The sequence below is a fragment of the Eptatretus burgeri genome, chromosome 13 (genome assembly GCF_056783735.1).
Source record: "Eptatretus burgeri isolate ZD-2024b chromosome 13, Ebu_testis_v1, whole genome shotgun sequence".
NCBI classification, from domain to species: Eukaryota; Metazoa; Chordata; class Myxini; order Myxiniformes; family Myxinidae; genus Eptatretus; species Eptatretus burgeri.
Window position 1 is genome coordinate 31,128,668 of NC_140973.1, and position 23,828 is coordinate 31,152,495.

Genomic DNA, 23,828 nt, shown 5'->3' on the forward strand with positions numbered 1-23,828 from the left:
ATAAACCAATGTCACCCGCAGGGTGACCCGTATCTTGCCAAAAGGTGACCACGTGTGACTTCTTTAAGGTCACACTGAGGTGAACAGAGCTGCTATCCACCAGGAGCGACTCCTTGAGGAATATCTGCCGACGAGAGATTCCGATGAGAATCGTTCTACAGAGTAACCATGAAAAATATGCTTTTGCCTCATAACGTCACCAAATGACGTCATAATGTCTCAAGCTTGACATATCTTGAATGCACTCATCGAGGTGTTCAATTTGAGGTACGACATGATATGGTTCCTAAAACTTGAAAATTTGACCTTGGGGTCAAATATGTTTGACCTAAGGCGCTAACCATGAAGGTCAAGGCCAATCGCCACCAAAAATTAATCAGCTGAGCGCCAGCCCATGAACTATATTCCCATGAAGTTTGAAGACGATCCGATCAAAATTACTCAAAAAAATAAGGGTTTCGTCGACTCCCCTGATTTGCGACAAAGTGACCTTGACCTTCAAAATTTTATGCGCTGAAAGGGACCTCTATTGGCCTCTGATATGCGAAGTTACAAAAATTTCCAATGATAACTGTGCTCTGCAGAGTGATTTATATGTGATTACAGACCAAAAAAAAAAAAAAAAATGAAGGTCAAGGCCAATTGCCACCAAAAATTAATCAGCTGAGCACCAGACCATGAACTATATTCACATGAAGTTTGAAGATGATCCGATCAAAATTACTCAAAAAATAAGGGTTTCGTCGACTCCCGTGATTTGCGACAAAGTGACCTTGACCTTTGACCTTGACCTTCAAAATTTTGTGCACTGAAAGGGACCTCTATAGGCCTCTGATATGCGAAGTTACAAAAATTTCCAATGATAACTGTGCTCTGCAGAATTTTTTTATACGTGATTACAGACAAACAAACAAAACAATAAAAATAAAAAAAACATACAAGCTGACTAACATATCTTACAAAAACTTTGTTTTGGCAAGATAATAAATTGGGGTTAGATTTGGGATTCGTTCGGTTTAGGGTTACATAATTTCACGTGTGATTTTAAAACGAATCATATCACAGTGTGAAGCGGATTGATATGAGTACAGAAAGTGGTTGGATGTTCCTGTATGACAAAAATAAACGAATTGGAGCATCAAACAGGAGCAAAATTCACGATTTAAAACACGATTTATGGATTTAATAAGCTCTCGAATCATCTAAATATTGTCAGAATCTGTTTCGTCAATAAAAGTAACCCAAAAATGTATGTTTTAATTTTATTTTACATCATCGCTGTTTGTGTGGGTAAATTTTATGGTTGGGGTTATGCAATTCCACGTGCGATTTTAAAACAAATCGCATCACAGTGTGAAGGGGATTTATATGAGCACATAAAGTGGTCGGATGTTCCTGCATGATAAAACAAACAAACAAACAAATTGGAGCATAAATAAGGAGTAAAATTGAAGATTTTAAACACTATGGAATAAATAAGTTACAAATCGTCTAAATATGGTCAGAATCGGTTTCCTTGACAGAAAGTAACCCAAAATGTATTTTTAAAATAAAAACTAATCTTTCAAAACAATATTTTTCAAATTTGCTCCTGGCAATCTGGAATTGCTAATGTCTGTGTGAAGTTTACTGCATTTTTTTTGACGTAAAACTGTGAAGTCAGACATCTCCATTTAAACGTAGAGCGAGGGATGAAAGTTAATGTGTAAGATCTTATTTATCTCCTCTTGCTGAAAATGTAATAATTTGTCCCTTCCATGGATGATTCAAGGATATTTTATTGTTTTCTTTTTAAGCCGTGCATAATATTGTAGAAGTTGCTTAAATGTTTTCAATTTTTCTTAAGCGTAATATTTGAGAACTTGCCTAAATGTTTTCATTTTTTTTTTAAATATCAAAATTTAAGCGTAATATTTGAGAACTTGCTTAAATGTTTTCGATTAAAAAAAAAGTCAAAATTGTCCGTAGCTGAACATTTATACGTTAAATTTAATAAATTAATCTATGTATATAAATGGCGATGTCTCTTGCTCTGTGGCTGTCTATCTTTGCTCTTTATGCACGGCTACATTTTTAAAGCGACAAACTCCAAACTCGGGTTAAAATACAACTTTGTGTGTGGGATAAAATAGGCTATGTGGCCGCGACCTCACGCGAGGGTTCAGGGGGAGGGAGCGGGGTGGAGGGGGGGGGTGACGTAAATTCTCTATGTAAATGTGTACCATGTCGCGCCACCTGGTGGTGGTGGCAAAGGGTATTACAATCTCCTTTTTAACCTGGGCAACACTGAGGTTAAAGCACTCTTCACATGGGTAAATTTCTTCCCCTTCCTTTCTCCCACTCCCCTCCCCCCCAAAAAAAGCGGAGGGGCCTGTTAAAGCCTGTTATCGTGTTTTAAATATTTCTCGCTGGAAGGGACATCAGGACGAATGGGGTCAAAAGGGGGAGCGGGACATGAGGATGGGGAGGGCTTAAAGCACTCGATGCACGGGTAAACTTGTCTTCCTTTCCTTCTCCTTCTCCTCGTCCATAATTTTTTCGCAAACATGACAACTAATTGGTCCATCAGTGAAGCAATGGGTAGGCTCTGCTAGTTTAAATTAAAAACCAAGTCCGAACGAGGCCTTATACTACATCAAGGCGTCAGGAATTGAACTCTTACCATTTAAATTTTTTATTGTTATTTATTATTATGTGGGTGTTTGAGGAAACTACAGCAAGAGGACCATAATATGGAATATAATCTTGATGCAAATAACAAGTTACACTGTTAGTAGGTTTTGATATTTTATTGTCTTCATTTGTATAATACATCAGCACAAATAAATTCACTCTTTCTTTTTCTTAATACTTTAGAATACATTTTCAGCACAAAACTCGGACTGACTCAGAATGCCAAGAACTTGGACTTGAACCAGGTGGACTCAACTACAACACTGCTTAAAGAGGAACTCAAATGCAATTTTTTTTTTCCTGAAAACTATTGAAAATCATTAATCAGTCTAATTTGAATAGAAAAACAAAAGTTGAAATTTTTTTTCCCAACCACGAAGTGTCGAAAAAAGCCCTTGAGTGTCGATTTTCGATTTTGCAAGTGATGTCACATCTTGAAGCTATGGTATATTGATCCAAAAGGTGGCTTTACAGAGAGAAACAGTGCATATTGAGCTTGGATTCTGATACTGATTCCACCATCATTAGAGACTCTGAAAGTTCTCAGAATGTTGAAACTGATCAGTGGGATTTTGAAGAAACTTCTTCTTCTTCCTCTTCCGGCTTGCTCCCGTTAGGGGTCGCCACAGCGGACCAACCGTCTCCATTTCGCTCTATCCTCCACATCTTCCATTGACACTCCAACCACCCGCATGTCCGCCCTCACCGCATCCATGAACCTCTTCTTTGGCCTTCCTCTTCTCCTCCTGCCTGGCGGATCCATCTTCAACATCCTTCTCCCGATATACTCCGTTTCCCTCCTGTGCACATGTCCAAACCATCTCAATCTCGCCTCTCTCACTTTGTCTCCAAACCGTCCTACCTGCGCTGTCCCTCTAATATACTCATTTCTTATCCTATCCATCCTCGTCACTCCCAACGAGAATCGCAGCATCTTTAACTCTGCCACCTCCAGCTCTGCTTCCTGTCTTTTTGTTAGCGCCACCGCCTCCAAACCATACAACATAGCTGGCCCCACTACTGTCTTGTATACTTTCCCCTTCACCCTTGCAGCTACCCTTCTGTCACAAATCACTCCTGCAACTCTTCTCCACCCACTCCATCCTGCCTGCACTCTCTTTTTCACTTCTCTCCCACACTCTCCGTTACTTTGGACAGTTGATCCCAAGTATTTAAACCAATCCACCTTCCCCACCTCAACTCCTTGCAACTGCACCATACCACCACCCTCCCTCTCATTTACGCACATGTACTCCGTCTTACTCCTACTGACTAACATTCCCCTTCTCTCCAGTGCGTACCTCCACCTCTCAAGGCTCGATTCAGCCTGCTCCCTACTCTCCCGACAGATCATGATGTCATCCGCGAACATCATAGTCCATGGAGACTCCAGTCTGATCTCGTCCGTCAACCTGTCCATCACCATTGCAAACAGGAAAGGGCTCAGAGTCGATCCTTGGTGCAATCCCACTTTAACCTTAAACCGGTCCGTCATTCCTACCGCACACCTCACCGCTGTCACACTGTCCTCATACATATCCTGCACGATCCTCACATACTTCTCCAACACTCCCGACTTCCTCATACAATACCACAACTCCTCTCTTGGCACCCTATCATAAGCTTTCTCTAAATCCACAAACACACAATGTAACTCTTTCTGGCCTTCCCTATACTTCTCCATCAACATTCTCAAAGCAAACATCGCATCAGTGGTGCTCTTTCCTGGCATAAACCCATATTGCTGCTCACAGAACGTCACCTCTCCTCTCAACCGAGCTTCCACTACTCTTTCCCACAACTTCATGGTGTGGCTTAACAACTTTATCCCTCTGTAATTTCCACAGCTCTGCACATCACCCTTATTCTTGAAAATCGGAACCAGTACACTTAATCTCCACTCCTCCGGCATCCTCTCACTTTCCAAGACTTTATTAAACAATCTGGTTAACAACCCCACTGCCATCTCTCCTAAGCACTTCCATGCCTCCACTGGTATACCATCTGGGACAACCGCCTTTCCACTTTTCATCTTCTTCATAGCAGTCCTCACTTCATCCTTGCTGATCCACCCCACTTCCAGATTCACTATCTCCACCTCTTCCAACCTTCTCTCTCTCTCATTTTCTTCATTCATCAGCTCCGCAAAGTACTCCATCCACCTTCTCAACACACTCTCCTCGCTCGTCAGCACATTCCCATTTGCGTCCTTTATCACCCTAACCTGCAGCACATCCTTCCCAGCTCGGTCCCTCTGTCTTGCCAATCGGTATAAATCCTTTTCCCCTTCTTTTGTATCCAACTTCTCATACAGCTCGTCATATGCCTGTTCCTTGGCCTTTGCCACCTCTCTTTTTGCTTTTCGACGCCACTCCTTGTATTCCTGCCGACTTTCTTCATCTCTCTGACTATCCCACTTCTTTTTCGCCAACCCCTTCTTCCTTATACTTTCCTGTACTTCCTCATTCCACCACCAAGTCTCCTTATCTTCCTTCCTCTGTCCAGATGTCACACCAAGTACCTTCCTAGCTATCTCCCCCACAACTTTTGCTGTCGTTGCCCAATAATCCCACCCATCTTTACCACCATACAACGCCTGTCTCACCTCCTCCCTAAATTTCACGCAACAGTCTTCCTCCTTCAGCTTCCACCATCTGGTCCTTGGTTCAGCCCTCACTCTCTTCCTCAACCTCACTTCTAAAGTCATCCTACAGACCACCAATCGATCCTGTCGAGCTACACTCTCCCCTGCCACAACCTTACAGTCACTAATCTCTTTCAGGTTGCATCTCTTACTTAAGATGTAATCCACCTGTGTGCACTTTCCTCCACTCTTGTATGTCACCCTGTGTTCCTCCTTCTTCTTGAAATACGTGTTTACCACTGCCATTTCCATTCTTTTTGCAAACTCTACCACCATTTGCCCTTCCACATTTCTCTTGTTGAGACCGTACCTCCCCATCACCTCCTCATCCTCTTTATTCCCTTCCCCAACATGTCCATTGAAATCTGCTCCAATCACCACTCTTTCATCCTTGGATACACTCTCCACCACTTCATCTAACTCACTCCAGAAATCTTCTTTATATTCCATCTCACACCCCATATGTGGGGCATATGCACTGATGACATTCATCATCACCCCTTCAATTTCCAACTTCACACTCATCACTCGGTCAGACACCCTCCTCAACTCCAATACCCTCTTGACATGATCTTCCTTCAGGATTATCCCGACACCATTTCTCCTCCCATCCACACCATGGTAGAACAGTTTGAAGCCACCTCCAATGCTCCTCGCCTTACTCCCCATCCACTTGGTCTCTTGTACACACAGTATGTCCACCTTTCTTCTCTCCATCATATCAGCCAACTCTCGCCCTTTGCCAGTCATCGTCCCAACATTCAGAGTTCCAACTCTCACCTCCACACTTCTACCCTTCCCCCTCTCCCACTGCCTCCGGACTCGCCTTCCCCGTCTCCTTCTCCTCCTTCGCCCAGCAGTAGCACAATTTCCACTGGTACCCTGCTGACCACCGGTACCGGTGGCGGTCGTTGGTAACTTGGGCCTCGACCGATCCGGGATGGAAATTCGTTTTGTTGTCTGCATAATGATTTGGCATCGGTTTTTACGCCGGATGCCCTTCCTGACGCAACCCTGGTCGCCTCTTACGACACACAGGGATATGGTACACCTATTCTAACCGGGGCATACACCCCTGGGATTTTGAAGAAACTATTGGAGACAAAATTTGTGTTGGAAATACTTTTGTCGACATTGTGGAGCCATATCGTTTCGAGTCTTATGTGAGTGATTCAGAGGAATAAGGTAGAAGTGTTATTGAAGATGAAAACGCTGGTCACATGATCACTTCAGCTCGGTAGGGTGTGATTTTCCTTTCAATTTACAGTTTATAACGGAGGGATTATGTATTAATTGATAACCAGTTTATATATTACTCAACAAGCAGAAATACCCATCATCGCTCTTCTCCCGACACCACGGACAAAATGAGCAATGTCCCATCGTTGCAGGCTCACCAGGTTCGTCCAGAAGCCAATTAAGAAAAGGGCTCTGGAAAAAGATCTGGCCCTGGTCCTGGAAACTTTCGTTTGACATGTTTTTGTGCAATGGGTTCACCTCAGAACATCGTTCTTGGTGGATGCCAGACAAAAAGGTGTGGCTGGGTGTGGTTTTTGGGCCTTTGATGGCATCATCTCAAACAACTAAATATTGTTGTGGTTACCAAATTCGCAAACCACCATTCAGGTCCCTTAGGTGAGGTATCTCGGTAAGTATATGTGTAGTTAGGCCCAAACCCGTTGTCTAGTAGGAATAAATGTTATTCATGCGTGCTGCGACTCTTCAGGATAGCCGTTTTTCTTTAACTATCTTTATTTTGGACCAACCGCCATTGTTACCACCACCAACCACAACATCAACCACCCACCGCGGCGCCGCTTCACGTCACACCTCGCAACCGTCGCATCGCCACCGTTCTTGCGCCGCTTGTGGGTACCGGTGTTGGACTCGTGCAGGGCGCGCGCCGAACAGCGTGTACAAAACCACGGATTTTCAGCTCCAAAAACGGATCAAAAACGACACACGCCCACTTTTGTTCCGTCCAATCGGTGAGCGAGGGGCGATTTGGCCCCACCTCCAGGGCGTTGGAGGGCGGTCGCTATATGCAAATTTATGGATCAAAAAGCATTCACGCCCACTTTTTCTCGGGCCAATGGGGAGCGAGGTGAAAGGTCGAAGGCAGGGGGTCAAAGATGAGAGAGCGAAGCCACGGGGCTTATATAAGCGACCGCGTTCGTCAGTCGATAGAGTTAAGACTTCGCAGCCGGTGGAGTTGGGAAGAAGAAGCAAGAAGGAGTTGGTCGTCGTCGTGTGCGTTGGAGTCGGAGCGAAGGGGACGGAGCTGTGGAGAGGCGGCGAGGGCAGACGAGGGGGTGCTCGCGTCGTGCCGGGAGCTGCACACCAGGGAGGCCGACGGCGCGACCTGGTCGAGGTGGAGACGCTCGTCGCGGGAGTCGAGGCAGAGTAGAAATCCTCCTTTCCCCCGAGCATCAGCAACCCCCTCCTGTTTCCCCCCGCGCTGAGATAGTGCGACCAAGGGGGCCCCTTTCCCAACCCCTACCAGACACTGTCCGCGAGGCCCGCGGAGTTGAGGCACCATCGCCGCTCCGCGTCTCATCACCAGACGGGTAGGCCCGACCCGGTCTCGGCCTCAGGCCCGCCTCATCCTTGAGGGTTCTCTTTTCTTTTTCTTGGTTTTGGATATGTGTTGTCGGCGCCGTCTGTGAAGTAAAATTGTATAAGTGTTGCCGTGTGCTCGTGTAATCGGTATTAGATCTGCATTGTCGCATTTGCTTTTTGTGTAAAATTGCATTGTGTTTCTTTTCCTTTTCTATGTGCTTTTGGTGGAATTGAATATGTGTGCTTTCCGTTCATCGCGAATAAATGTGCTTTATTATTGAACTGTTCTCCCGCTTCGCTTCGTCTTTTCCTCTATTGAATCCCCATCTTACTTCACGTAAAGGGTTGGTAGTGGGCTGAATACGCCCGATAATTAATCGAACCGTCGAGGCCGACGATAACACCGCTCGGTTATCCCGATAGTACGGAACGGGTCGCTATGGCCCGTGTCCGAAGTCGACCTGCGGCGAGGTGCGATCGCCCGGTCTACCCTCCGTGTGGGTACCAGTAGGTCGAATTTGGCGAGCAACCCTATCCCACGCGGGGGCTGATTGGCTCGATCGCGGTGAGACCGAAAGGTCCACCCGTGACTGGTTCCCGGCGTTAGTCCGAGAGGGTCACGACTGGATTGTCCGTCCGGTGGGCGACGTGCCGCGATTCGAGTTACGTGGCCGTTCGCACGCCGGCGGGCGCGAATCTGTAACACTGGTGTCAGGTCGTGCGATACAAATCCATCGCCCTCCTCGCGGCACTGGTATCGGAGAACAGGAAAATGGGCTCTCCTGTCTCCAGCTAAATTCACGGGAATCGGTCCAGGGGTGAGAGAAGCGACCCCCGATTCCCTCCAAATTACGAGCGAGCGAAATTAACCCTTTAAGAGAAGCAAGATGGCGTCTCAAGGCGAGCGGGAGCCGGGGGTATTAGAAATGGATGTAGAATGTGTAGGATCCATGGTCCAGGATGGAATCCCCGTGCAGGAAATGTTGATTGTGCAGGAACACGGACTCGCCCAACTGAACCCAGAGCCCGAAATAGGTGCGGCAGCGGCCGCGGTGTATGACACCTCCCCTTCCCCCCTCCACCAAAACCCTTCCCCGATCCCTGCCGAAACGGCTCACTCAAGCGCACCCGACATGGCCCAGCTATGCGCCATGCTGGCGGAAATGACAGCGAAGATAAATGCGAACATGAACGAGAAGATGGATGCGAATACACAACAAATGAACGAGAAGATGGATGCGAATACACAACAAATGAACGAAAAGATGGATACAAATACAAATGAAGTAAAAACGAGGATGGATGCGAATACACAGCAAATAAACGGAATGGAAGCAAACATGAAGGAGGAAATGAAAGAGCTACGGGGTGAGACGCAGAACATGGGCCGATGCCTGCAGGCGGGCATGAAGGCCGTGACCAGGGAGCTGGGAATGGCGACTCCACGTGTGGGAGCAAACGAGCTGGAAGGGGGTGCAACGGCTGACAGGCCCGCGGTGGAGGCGGGTAAAAAAATAATTCGGGGGGCGTGTTGGGCGAGGGTCGTGACAGAGGAATCGACGGTGACCAAAAGGGAAAAATTAAATGGGGAGACCAAAACGTGTGAGACGAGACACGAGGTGACGACAAAGGAAATAATAATAGTTGAGACAAGGGAGGTAAAGGGTGAAGAGTTGGTAGAGACACGGGAGACAGAAAAAATAGAGGAGAGACTGCACGATGAAGACGGGGTAAGTGACGCACACACACACACGGAGGTAGTGGAGGATAATGGGGTTGAGCTCGCGGAGCGTGTAGGGACCCAGTGCGAGCACCTGGATGGCCTCCTCCAGGAACGAGGGGAGGGAGTATTCCCCCTTGAGGCGAGTCACGACCAGGTGAGTTCGGTCGTGCTTTGCGAGTTCGAGGGGAGGAGTGCTGCGAACGGGTGCACGGAGAGCTTGGGGGGTATAGAGGCCCCGGAGATCCTTGTGGGGACACGAATCCCCAGTGTGGTTGTCCCTGTGTGTGTGGTGCAAGGTGTGAGTGCGTCCCCGTGTGTGGAAGCGACCCCGTGTGTGAGTGGTGTGGTGGCGATGGTGCCAGGGTACGTGCTTCCCAGCACGCCGTGTATAAAAGAGGCACGGTGTGTGGATGAGGCACCGTGTGTGAAAGAGGCAGTGTGTGTGAGTGAAACGGCCAGTGTGGATGACGAACCGCGGGTGAGTGCCCCCGCGTGTGTGAGTGAGGCACCGCGGGTGAGTTCCCCCACGTGTGTGAGTGAGGCACGGAGTGTGGATGAGGCACCGCGGTTGAGTGCCCCCGCATGTGTGAGTGAAGGACGGTGTGTGGATGAGGCACCGCGAGTGCGTGCAGCCACGTGTGCGAAAGGGGTAATGGCATGCGTGGGTGAACGGCCGAGTGCAAGGGAGACCGTGTGTGTGAGAGAGCGGTATGTGAGGGAGATGTCGGTTGGCATGCGGGAGCACGCAGCCGCGTCTCCCGGTGTGAATGTGATGGAATGGAGTGTGAGCGTCGTAACACGCAGGTGTGCGTGTGTGGAATGGCGACGACGGCGACATGTAAAAAAAGAAAGCCGAGTAGCGGCTGTAGCTGTTTCGGGGACCGTGCCGGGTTCACCCAGCAGTGAGCACGAGGTTCGTGCTGTGCAACGCACGAGACCGCCACGTGCTCGCTTGCGAGAGTGAAGTCCCGGTCCGGAAACGCACGCGGTGGATTTGCCGATCCCGCGGACGGACAAAGTTTTGGCAGGATTATGGATTTGGACCGGACGGGTTCTCCACGCGATCGTGTGTGTTAAGCTCCAACGGGCAAAGCACATGTGTTCGCGTGGGGAACCCCTCGAGACGTGGGGCTTGTTTTTTTATGCGCACGGTGACGCCATGGCTGCACGTGGGGTTGGAATCCGGCAGGAGGGGTATCTCTGCCGGATGGTACCGTCCAAGGAGGGACGAGGAACACGTGCAGCTGCATGACGTCACGGTCAGGTGCAAAGTGCGCGAGCTCTGAGTTGCCGCGCTGGTGCTGCGCAGGTAAAAAAAAAAAAAAAAAAAAAAAGGAAAAAGCAAGCCTCACTTTCGGGTGCACAGGATTCCTGGGCAAGGGGTGGAAGACCCCCTTACAGGGGCACAGGATGGAAACTAGTTAGGGGGAAGGGTTAGCTTAGTTAGACCGACTCCATGGGGCAGGGGTAAGTCCTCATGGAGTCCGTGGAATGGATTAGGTAGAGGGATTTAGTGAGATTTAGGTTGGGAAATTGATTAATGGGATTATTTTGGAGACATGGACAGACTTGTGAATGTGTAGAGGGGACGTAGTTTAGCTACGTAGTGTTAAAAGGAACGTGCTATAGTTTAAGGGACGACGTGGGAGCACGAGTTAGTTGGGGGATGTAGTTAGGAGTATGGCAGAGTTCAGTGGTGAGTGTGTTGAAGAGTTGGTGAGTGAAGTGGAAGCATGTGCTTGTTGAGTGGGTGAGGCCAGCGGGTCTGTGTGTGTGGAGCGAATGGGTGAATGCATGGTGCGATGAGTGATTGGGGGGAGGAGTGACTCCCGCCCAAGGGACCCCCGGGGTCAGTGTAGAGTGAGTTAGGGGGTTAGTCAAATTTACAAAATGGAGGTCGTTTTGTTGTTGGTGGGAATGTAGGCTCGAGACCCATTTGGAGGGGTGCAGGAGCCCTGTTGACGGGCTTGGGAGCGTGGCTGCGAAAGGTGAGTATCGCTGAGTGGGTACCCCGGGCACCAGGCTAGTCGACGCGGTAGGCCATGGGCCCATGGGGGGCCGGGATAGCGTAGTGGGCACGGGTGCGCCTGCTTGGTGCGGGGGCCCGGGGCGCCATTAGCCGCGTGGGCAGTGTTGTGGGCAAGGGTGACCCTCGGAAAGGGGCCTGGGAAGCCAGCCTGCCACGTGTGCGTTTCAGGGGAGGTGCCATGGGGGGCACTCCCCGGTGTTAGGGAGCTGGTAGGCTCGGAGGCAGTGTAGTGCCCGGGGGTGCCATAGCGGGAGATTCGGCAGAGGGTCGTGCCTGCCAAAAGGAGCCGCGTGTCCCAGCCATGAGACCGTGTGAGGGCACGGAGAGAAAATTGGGGGGCGAGGCCCGAAATTGTAAGGACACCAACACAGGCGACGGGAATCTGGGTTGTTAGAACCAATAGTTTAAGCGAGAGGCACTTGTTGAAAGCCCCGGGGTAGTTTAACAGTTAAATGGTTAGGGTAGATTAGGAGATGTACCCCTCCGCACCATCCATCCCCTCGCTCTCGTTGTGGGCCGCTGGACCCACTTTGGGTTAGATTGCTGAACTCTGGGGAGGCCATCCTGAGGCTTCGTTGGGCCTCGACACAGGACGTTAGCTCTCCCTTACTCCCCTCCGGGAAGGGAACGTAGGGGTTGGGAGTAGGCTAGGTGACAGGATAGGTTAGCCGAACAAGGACGATAAAGGGGGTTTGGGGACGATTTATAGTGAGGAGTTAAAAAAAAAAAAAAAAAAAAGTTGGGGCTAAATTGGGGTTTGACAAATTAAGGGAGTGGGTATGTACAGTGACAGGCAAAGGCGATAGGTGGGAGGGAGACAGGTAGGTAGGTCCGAGCCCGCCTTCCAAGTGGCCAGCACCACCGCACTCCCTCCACCAACCTCCACTGAATGGCAAAGGCTGGCCAACTTCATCGGCTGGCCGTGTTTTGCTTCAAGGCCTGTGCCAGCCAACTTCATCGGCAGCTGTTGTTTTGCTGCAAGGTCTGTGCCGGCCCACTTCATCTGCCGGCTGGCTGTTTTTTCTTCAAGGCCTGTGCCGGCCAGTTCATCTGCCGGCTGTGTTTGCCTGCAGCGGCCTTCTTCTGCCGGCTGTGTTTGCCTGCAGCGGCCTTCTTCTGCGGGCTGTGTTTGCCTGCTACCTTTGCCATGCCATGCCCACTGCCCCTGTTCACCAGCCCCGTTCAATTTTTGCTTTGCCCCCCCCCCCCCTGTTCATTTCCATGTGCGCCAGGATCCGCAAGGCAACAGTTTGCAAGCTGCGAGAACTGCCCTGTTGGCAGCTACAACACGGGCCTGCAGTGGCGGCCCGTGCACCGTGTTTGCATTCATCCATCCATTCGTTGTGTTCATTGCGTGTGCCACTTGAGCTGGCACGGAGACTACGTTTGTGCAGCCCATGCACCGTTGTGGTTCACTGCGTTCAGTTCAAAAGGGAAGGCCTTGGACTGCGTGTGAGCAGCCAGCCACGTTCCCTGTCACCTGCATTGTTTTGAGCCAGAGACTGCATGCGAGCAGCCTGGCTCCCTGCTAACTGCTTTTCTTTTGCAGAGTTCATTGATCCTGGGCCATGGTTTAGTGTAAAATTTGTAAGTTAAGGTTAAGATGTACTGTAAATATGAGTGCGCCCCCGGCATGTTTGTCCTTGCGCCGGCAATTTTATTTAAGTCGTCCGTGTGAGTGAGTTTGTTTAGGTAGTTACGCAGCCCTCAGGTTATTTATTTTGGGGACACGAATACCATGAATGTCGCACTCAGGGATCCGTAGGTAAAATGTACTAGGGGAAAACTACACATGATGGCACACGAAAATTTGACGACTCGGGACGAGTCTGTTAAAAGGGGAGGGGGTAGTGTTGTGGTTACCAAATTCGCAAACCACCATTCAGGTCCCTTAGGTGAGGTATCTCGGTAAGTATATGTGTAGTTAGGCCCAAACCCGTTGTCTAGTGGGAATAAATGTTATTCATGCGTGCTGCGACTCTTCAGGATAGCCGTTTTTCTTTAACTATCTCTATTTTGGACCAACCGCCATTGTTACCACCACCAACCACAACATCAACCCCCACCGCGGCGCCGCTTCACGTCACACCTCGCAACCGTCGCATCGCCACCGTTCTTGCGCCGCTTGTGGGTACCGGTGTTGGACTCGTGCAGGGCGCGCGCCGAACAGCGTGTACAAAACCACGGATTTTCAGCTCCAAAAACGGATCAAAAACGACACACGCCCACTTTTGTTCCGTCCAATCGGTGAGCGAGGGGCGATTTGGCCCCGCCTCCAGGGCGTTGGAGGGCGGTCGCTATATGCAAATTTATGGATCAAAAAGCATTCACGCCCACTTTTTCTCGGGCCAATGGGGAGCGAGGTGAAAGGTCGAAGGCAGGGGGTCAAAGATGAGAGAGCGAAGCCATGGGGCTTATATAAGCGACCGCGTTCGTCAGTCGATAGAGTTAAGACTTCGCAGCCGGTGGAGTTGGGAAGAAGAAGCAAGAAGGAGTTGGTCGTCGTCGTGTGCGTTGGAGTCGGAGCGAAGGGGACGGAGCTGTGGAGAGGCGGCGAGGGCAGACGAGGGGGTGCTCGCGTCGTGCCGGGAGCTGCACACCAGGGAGGCCGACGGCGCGACCTGGTCGAGGTGGAGACGCTCGTCGCGGGAGTCGAGGCAGAGTAGAAATCCTCCTTTCCCCCGAGCATCAGCAACCCCCTCCTGTTTCCCCCTGCGCTGAGATAGTGCGACCAAGGGGGCCCCTTTCCCACCCCCTACCAGACACTGTCCGCGAGGCCCGCGGAGTTGAGGCACCATCGCCGCTCCGCGTCTCATCACCAGACGGGTAGGCCCGACCCGGTCTCGGCCTCAGGCCCGCCTCATCCTTGAGGGTTCTCTTTTCTTTTTCTTGGTTTTGGATATGTGTTGTCGGCGCCGTCTGTGAAGTAAAATTGTATAAGTGTTGCCGTGTGCTCGTGTAATCGGTATTAGATCTGTATTGTCGCATTTGCTTTTTGTGTAAAATTGCATTGTGTTTCTTTTCCTTTTCTATGTGCTTTTGGTGGAATTGAATATGTGTGCTTTCCGTTCATCGCGAATAAATGTGCTTTATTATTGAACTGTTCTCCCGCTTCGCTTCGTCTTTTCCTCTATTGAATCCCCATCTTACTTCACGTAAAGGGTTGGTAGTGGGCTGAATACGCCCGATAATTAAACGAACCGTCGAGGCCGACGATAACACCGCTCGGTTATCCCGATAGTACGGAACGGGTCGCTTAAGTGGCCCGTGTCTGAAGTCGACCTGCGGCGAGGTGCGATCGCCCGGTCTACCCTCCGTGTGGGTACTTGGGTAGGTCGAATTTGGCGAGCAACCCTATCCCACGCGGGGGCTGATTGGCTCGATCGCGGTGAGACCGAAAGGTCCACCCGTGACTGGTTCCCGGCGTTAGTCCGAGAGGGTCACGACTGGATTGTCCGTCCGGTGGGCGACGTGCCGCGATTCGAGTTACGTGGCCGTTCGCACGCCGGCGGGCGCGAATCCGTAACAATATTATATCATTTTTAAGCCAATGTTCAAGTCTGTGGCAGATTTTATCATGGTTTTACTTGCAATGACTTTCCTTTATTCTATTTAATGTTTTGAATGATATTTCTTGTTTGGGGAAAGGAGGTAATTTTTCTTGGAAAATGGGATTGGGGGGGGGGCAGCTAATTTTTTGGGGAGTTAGGTTTTGACTTGAAAAATAGTGAAGGTGGACAGAGGTGATGTTTCCCCTCTGTCTGTCTTTTTGTCTATTAGTATTATCAGTATATCTCAAAAAAGTTGTGGATGGATTTTGATGAAACTTGTTGGACAGGTTTGGTGTGTGACAAAGACTATTTGATTATATTTTGGTGAAGATCCGCGTCCGGATACTAGAACTTTAAAGTGATTCTTCACAATTGAGAGATAGGGCCAAAAAATATAGCACGATATCTCAAAAAGAGATGTATATATGTATATATTCGTATAGCCTGGTGTTGGCGCAGTGGTTAGGGCAGCGGCTTGGGACCCAAAAAGTCCTGAGTTCAAGCCCCGTTGGGCCACTGAATATGTGTATGTATATATATATATATATATATATATATATATATGTATATATATATATATATATATATATATATATATATATATATATATATATATATATATATATATATATATATGTATATGCTCTATGTGTGTGTGTGTGTGTGTGTGTGTGTGTGTGTGTGTGTGTGTGTGTGTGTGTGTGTGTGTGTGTGTGTGTGTGTGTGTGTGTATGTATGTATGTATGTATGTATGTATGTATATATGTGTATATATATATATATATATATATATATATATATATGTGTGTGTGTATATGTATATATATATATATATATATATATATATATATATATATATATATATATATATATATATATATATATATATATATTGTTGCGGTATTCGCGCCCGCCGGCATGCTGACGGCCACGTAACTCGAATCGCGGCACGTCGCCCACCGGACGGACAATCCAGTCGTGACCCTCTCGGACTAACGCCGGGAACCAGTCACGGGTGGACCTTTCGGTCTCACCGCGATCGAGCCAATCAGCCCCCGCGTGGGATAGGGTTGCTCGCCAAATTCGACCTACCTAAGTACCCACGCGGAGGGTAGACCGGGCGATCGCACCTCGCCGCAGGTCGACTTCGGACACGGGCCACTTAAGCGACCCGTTCCGTACTATCAGAATAACCGAGCGGTGTTATCGTCGACCTCGACGGTTCGATTAATTATCGGGCGTATTCAGCCCACTACCAACCCTTTACGTGAAGCAAGATGGGGATTCAATAGAGGAAAAGACGAGGCGAAGCGGGAAACAGTTCAACACAAAGCACATTTATTCGCGGCACACGGGAGCACACATATACAATTCCACCAAATGCACACAGAAAAGACACAATGTAATTTACACAAAAAGCAAATGTAAAAGCGAAAACACAATGCAGAGCTAATACCGACTACCGAGCACACGGCAACACTTATACAATTCTACTTCACAGACGGCGCCGACAACACATACCCAAAACCAAGGAAAGAATACCCTCAAGGATGAGGCGGGCCTGAGGCCGAGACCGGGTCGGCCTACCCGTCTGGTGATGAGACGCGGAGCGGCGATGGTGCCTCAACTCCGCGGGCCTCGCGGACAGTGTCTGGTAGGGGGTGGGAACGGGCCCCCCTGGTCGCACTATCTCAGCGCGGGGGGAAACAGGAGGGGGTTGCTGATGCTCGGGGTATAGAGGATTTTTATTATCCCGCGACGAGCGTCTCCACCTCGGCCAGGTCGCGCTGTCGGCCTCCCTGGGTGCAGCTCCCTGCACGACGCGAGCACCCCCTCGTCTGCCCTCGCCGCCTCTCCACAGCTCCGTCCCCTCCGTTCCGACTCCAACGCACACGACGACCAGCTCCTTCCACCGCCCGCGAAGTCTTGACTCTCTGTTTCCGACTCTCCTACTCTCCTACTCTCCGCCTCTGGACTCCCCTACTCTCCGCCTCTCGACTCCCCTACTCTCCGCCTCTCGACTCTCCTACTCTCCGCCTCTCGACTCTCCTACTCTCCGCCTCTGGACTCTCCTACTCTCCGCCTCTGGACTCTCTGGACTGACGAACACGGTCCTTTTATCAGCCCCGTAGCTTCGCCCTCTCATCTTTGACCCCCTCCCTTCGACCTTTCACCTCGCTCCCCATTGGCCCGAGAAAAAGTGGGCGTGAAGGCTTTTTGATCCATAAATTTGCATATATCGATCGCCCTGGGGGCGGGGCCAATTCGCCCCTCGCTCACCGATTGGACGGCAAAAAGTGGGCGTGTGTCGTTTTTGATCCGTTTTTGAAGCACAAAATCCGTGATTTTGTACACGCTGTTCGGCGCGCGCCCTGCACGAGTCCAACACCGGTACCCACAGGCGGCGCAAGAACAGTGGCGATGCGACGGTTGCGAGGTGTGACGTGAAGGTCGTGGCGGTTGTGGTGAAGCGGCGTTGTGGTTGGTGGTTGATGTTGTGGTTGTGGTGGTAATCATGGCGGTTGGTCCAAAATAAAGATAGCAAAAGAAAAACGGCTATCCTGAAGAGTCGCAGCACGCATAAATGACATGTATTCCCACTAGACAACGGGTTTGGGCCTAACTACACATGTACTTACCGAGATACCTCACCTAAGGGACCTGAATGGTGGTTTGCGAATTTGGTAACCACAACACTACCCCCTCCCCTTTTTACAGACTCGTCCCGAGTCGTCAAATTTTCGTGTGCCATCATGTGTAGTTTTCCCCGAGTACATTTTACCTACGGATCCCTGAGTGCGACATTCATGGTATTCGTGTCCCCAAAATAAATAACCTGAGGGCTGCGTAACTATCTAAACAAACTCACTCACACGGACGACTTAAATAAAATTTCCGGCGCTAGACAGACATGCCGGGGGGCGCACTCATATTTACAGTACATCTTACCCTTAACTTACAAATTTTACACTAAACCATGGCCCAGGATCATTGAACTCTGCAAAAAGAAAGCAGTTAGCATGGAGCCAGGCTGCTCGCATGCAGTCTCTGGCTCAAAACAATGCAGGTGACAGGGAACGTGGCTGGCTGCTCACACACAGTCCAAGGCCTTCCCTTTTGAACTGAACGCAGTGAACCACAACGGTGCATGGGCTGCACAACGCAGTCTCCGTGCCAGCTCAAGTGGCACACGCAATGAGCACAACAAATGGATGGGTGAATGGATGGACGCAAATACGGTGCATGGGCTGCACAAACGCGGTCTCCGTGCCAGCTCAAGTGGCACACGCAATGAGCACAACGAATGGATGGATGAATGGATGGATGAATGGATGGATGAATGGATGGACGCAAACACGGTGCACGGGCCGCCACTGCAGGCCCGTGTTGTAGCTGCCAACAGGGCAGTTCTTGCAGCTTGCAAACTGTTGCTTTCACGATCCTGGCGCACATGGAAATGAACAGGGGGGGGGGGGCAAAGCAAAAATTGAACGGGGCTGGTGAACGTGGGCAGTGGGCATGGCAAAGGCAGCAGGCAAACACAGCCCGCAGAAGAAGACCGCTGCAGGCAAACACAGCCGGCAGAAGAACTGGCCGGCACAGGCCTTGAAGTACCACAGCTGCAGATGATCCGGCCGGCACAGGCCTTGCAGCAACACAACAGCTGCCGATGAAGTTAGCCGGCACAGGCCTTGAAGAAAAACAGCCGCAGATGAACTGGCCGGCACAGGCCTTGCAGCACAACAACAGCTGCCGATGAAGTTGGCCGGCCTCTGCCTTGAAGTAAAACACGGCCAGCCGATGAAGTTGGCCAGCCTTTGCCGTTCAGTGGAGGTTGGTGGAGGGAGTGCGGTGCTGCTGGCCACTCGGAAGGCGGGCTCGGACCTACCTACCTGTCTCCCTCCCAACCTATCGCCTTTGCCTGTCACTGTACATACCCACTCCCTTAATTTGTCAAACCCCAATTTAGCCCCAACTTATTTTTTTGTTGTTTTTATTTTTACTCCCCCACTATAAATCGTCCCCTAACCCCCTTTATCGTCCTTGTTCGGCTACCCTATCCTGTCACCTAGCCTACTCCCAACCCCTACGTTCCCTTCCCGGAGGGGAATAAGGGAGAGCTAACGTCCTGTGTCGAGGCCCAACGAAGCCTCAGAATGGCCTCCCCAGAGTTCGGCGATCTTAACACCAAGTGGGTCCAGCGGCCCACAACGACAGCGAGGGGATGGATGGTGCGGAGGGGTACATCTCCTAATCTACCCTAACCATTTAACTGTTAAACTACCCCGGGGCTTTCAACAAGCGCCTCTCGCTTAAACTATTGGTTCTATAAACCCAGATTCCCGTCGCCTGTGTTGGTGTCCTCACAATTTCGGGCCTCGCCCCCCAATTTTCGCTCCGTGCCCTCACACGGTCTCCTGGCTGGGACACGTGGCTCCCTTTGGCAGGCACGACCCTCTGCCGATTCTCTCCCTATGGCACCCCCGGGCACTACACTGCCTCCGAGCCTACCAGCTCCCTAACACCGGGGAGTGCCCCCCATGGCACCTCCCCTGAAACGCACACGTGGCAGGCCGGCCTCCCGGGCCCCTTTCCGAGGGTCACCCGTGCCCACAACACTGCCCACGCGGCTAATGGCGCCCCGGGCCCCCGCACCAAGCAGGCGCACCGTGCCCACTACTCTATCCCGGCCCCCCATGGGCCCATGGCCTACCGCGGCCGACTAGCCTGGTGCCCGGGGTACCCACTCAGCGATACTCACCTTTCGCAGCCACGCTCCCAAGCCCGTCAACAGGGCTCCTGCACCCCTCCAAATGGGTCTCGAGCCTACTTTCCCACCAACAACAAAACGACCTCCATTTTTCAATTTGACTAACCCCTAACTCACTTTATACTGACCCCGGGGTCCCTTGGGCGGGAGTCACTCCTCCCCCCAATCACTCATCGCACCATGCATTCCCCATTCGCTCCACTCACACAGACCCGCTGGCCTCACTCACTCATCATGTACTCACCTCACAACTCACCAACTCTTCAACACACACACCGCTGAACTCTGCCATCCTTCTAACTACATCCCCTAACTAACTCGTGCTCCCACGTCGTCCCTTAAACTATAGCACGTTCCATTTAACCTACGTAGCTAAGCTACGTCCCCTCTACACATCCACAAGTCTGTCACTGTCTCCAAATAAATCATTTTATTTCCCAACCTAAATCTGGCTACAATCCCTCTAACTAATCCATTCCACGGACTCCATGAGGACTTACCCCTGCCCCATGGAGTCGGTCTAACTAAGCTAACCCTTCCCCCTAACTAGTTTCCATCCTGTGCCCTGGTAAGGGGGTCTTTCACCCCTTGCCCAGGAATCCTGTGCACCCGAAAGTGAGGCTTGTTTTTTCTTTTTTTTTTTCCCATGCGCAGCACCTGCGCGGCAACTCAGAGCTCGCGCACTTTACACCTGCCCGTGACGTCATGCAGCTGCACGTGTTCCTCGTCCCTCCTTGGACGGTACCATCCGGCAGAGATACCCCTCCTGCCGGATTCCAACCCCACGTGCAGCCATGGCGTCACCGTGCGCATAAAAAAAAAACACAAGCCCCACGTCTCGAGGGGTTCCCCACGCGAACACATGTGCTTTGCCCGTTGGAGCTTAACACACACGATCGCGTGGAGAACCCGTCCGGTCCAAATCCATTTACCTGCCTAAACTTTGTCCGTCTGCGGGATCGGCAAATCCACCGCGTGCGTTTCCGGACCGGGACTTCACTCTCGCAAGCGAGCACGTGGCGGTCTCGTGCGTTGCACAGCACGAACCTCGTGCTCACTGCTGGGTGAACCCGGCACGGTCCCCGAAATAGCTACAGCCGCTACTCGGCTTTCTCTCCTCTGTCGCCGTCTCCGTCTCCATTCCACACACGCACACCTGCGTGTTACGACGCACACAGTCCACACCATTAAACTCACACCGGGAGACGCGGCTGCATGCTCCCGCATGCCAACCGACATCTCCCTCACATACCGCTCTCTCACACACACGGTCTCCCTTGCATAACCCATACCACTCACACGTGGTGCTCCATTCACTCGTGCCTCACTCACACACGCGGGGGCACTCAACCGCGGTGCCTCATCCACACTCCGTGCCTCATCCACACACGGCGTGCTGGGAAGCACGTACTCCGGCACCATCGCCACCACACCACTCCCACACGGGGTCGCTTCCACACACGGGGACGCAGTCACACCTTGCACCACACACACAGGGACAACCACACTGGGGATTTGTGTCCCCACAAGGGTCTCCGGGGCCTCTATACCCCCCAAGCTCTCCGTGCACCCGTTCGCAGCACTCCTCCCCTCTATCTCGCAAAGCACGACCGAACTCACCTGGTCGTGACTCGCCTCAAGGGGGCATACTCCCTCCCCTCGTTCCTGGAGGAGGCCATCCAGGTGCTCGCACTGGGTCCCTCCACAGTCCGCCAGCTCACCCCCATTGTCCTCCACTACCTCCGTGTGTGTGTGCGCGTCACTTACCCCGTCTTCATCGTGTTTATTGGTCTCTGCTTCTTTCTGGCGTCTTTCCCTTATCTTTATGTAGGTCAACCTTGCTTTCTCTTTAAGTCGCTCCCGTCCTTCCCTGTTTTTCACTCCTTGCTCTTTCACGATCTCCGCGTACCTCATCCTTGCTCTCCGTATTAATTGTTCTTTTCTCTCCCTCGCAATTACTTTCACCTCGTCTCTTGTCTCCCGAATTACTTTTTCCTAACCCGCCTCCACCGCGGGCCCGACAGCCGTTGCACCGCCTTCCAGCTCGTTCGTTCCTACACGTTCCTAACGTTCCTAACGTTCCTAACGGCCTTCATGCCCGCCTGCAGGCATCGGCCCATGTTCTGCGTCTCACCCCGGAGCTTTTTCATCTCTTCCCTCATTTGCTGTGTATTCGCATCCATCGTCGTTTTCACTTCATTTGTATTTGTATCCATTTTTTCGATCATCGCCGCCAGCATGGCGCATAGCTGGGCCATGTCGAATGCACTCAGCTGAGCCGTTTCGGCAAGGGTCGGCGGGTTTTGGTGGAGAGGGGGGGGGGAGGTGTCATACACCGCGGCCGCTGCCGCTCCTATTTCGGGCTCTGGGTTCAGTTGGGCGAGTCCGTGTTCCTGCACAATCAACATTTCCTGCTCGGGGATTCCATCCTGGACCATGGATTCTACACATTCTACATCCATTTCTAATACCCCCGGCTCCCGCTCGCCTTGAGACGCCATCTTGCTTCTCTTAAAGGGTTAATTTCGCTCGCTCGTAATTTGGAGGGAATCGGGGGTCGCTTCTCTCACCCCTGGACCGATTCCCGTGAATTTAGCCGGAGACAGGAGAGCCCGTTTTCCTGTTCTCCGATACCAGTGCCGCGAGGAGGGCGATGAATTTGTATCGCACGACCTGACACCAGTGTTGCGGTATTCGCGCCCGCCGGCGTGCTGACGGCCACGTAACTCGAATCGCGGCACGTCGCCCACCGGACGGACAATCCAGTCGTGACCCTCTCGGACTAACGCCTTGAAACAGTCACGGGTGGACCTTTCGGTCTCACCGCGATCGAGCCAATCAGCCCCCGCGTGGGATAGGGTTGCTCGCCAAATTCGACCTACCTAAGTACCCACGCGGAGGGTAGACCGGGCGATCGCACCTCGCCGCAGGTCGACTTCGGACACGGGCCACTTAAGCGACCCGTTCCGTACTATCAGAATAACCGAGCGGTGTTATCGTCGACCTCGACGGTTCGATTAATTATCGGGCGTATTCAGCCCACTACCAACCCTTTGCGTGAAGCAAGATGGGGATTCAATAGAGGAAAAGACGAAGCGAAGCGGGAAACAGTTCAACACAAAGCACATTTATTCGCGGCACACGGGAGCACACATATACAATTCCACCAAATGCACACAGAAAAGACACAATGTAATTTACACAAAAAGCAAATGTAAAAGCGAAAACACAATGCAGAGCTAATACCGACTACCGAGCACACGGCAACACTTATACAATTCTACTTCACAGACGGCGCCGACAACACATACCCAAAACCAAGGAAAGAATACCCTCAAGGATGAGGCGGGCCTGAGGCCGAGACCGGGTCGGCCTACCCGTCTGGTGATGAGACGCGGAGCGGCGATGGTGCCTCAACTCCGCGGGCCTCGCGGACAGTGTCTGGTAGGGGGTGGGAAAGGGGCCCCCTTGGTCGCACTATCTCAGCGCGGGGGGAAACAGGAGGGGGTTGCTGATGCTCGGGGTATAGAGGATTTTTATTATCCCGCGACGAGCGTCTCCACCTCGGCCAGGTCGCGCTGTCGGCCTCCCTGGGTGCAGCTCCCTGCACGACGCGAGCACCCCCTCGTCTGCCCTCGCCGCCTCTCCACAGCTCCGTCCCCTCCGTTCCGACTCCAACGCACACGACGACCAGCTCCTTCCACCGCCCGCGAAGTCTTGACTCTCTGTTTCCGACTCTCCTACTCTCCTACTCTCCGCCTCTGGACTCCCCTACTCTCCGCCTCTCGACTCTCCTACTCTCCGCCTCTCGACTCTCCTACTCTCCGCCTCTGGACTCTCCTACTCTCCGCCTCTGGACTCTCTGGACTGACGAACAC

At 51.4% G+C, this 23,828-nt stretch overlaps 1 protein-coding gene across 1 annotated transcript in view; it reads left to right on the plus strand.

The window, feature by feature from the left end:
- LOC147014179 (uncharacterized) overlaps positions 1 to 23,828 on the plus strand; it is a 197,863-nt gene that overhangs the window by 37,931 nt on the left and 136,104 nt on the right. The gene's annotated exons all lie outside the window — the stretch shown is intronic.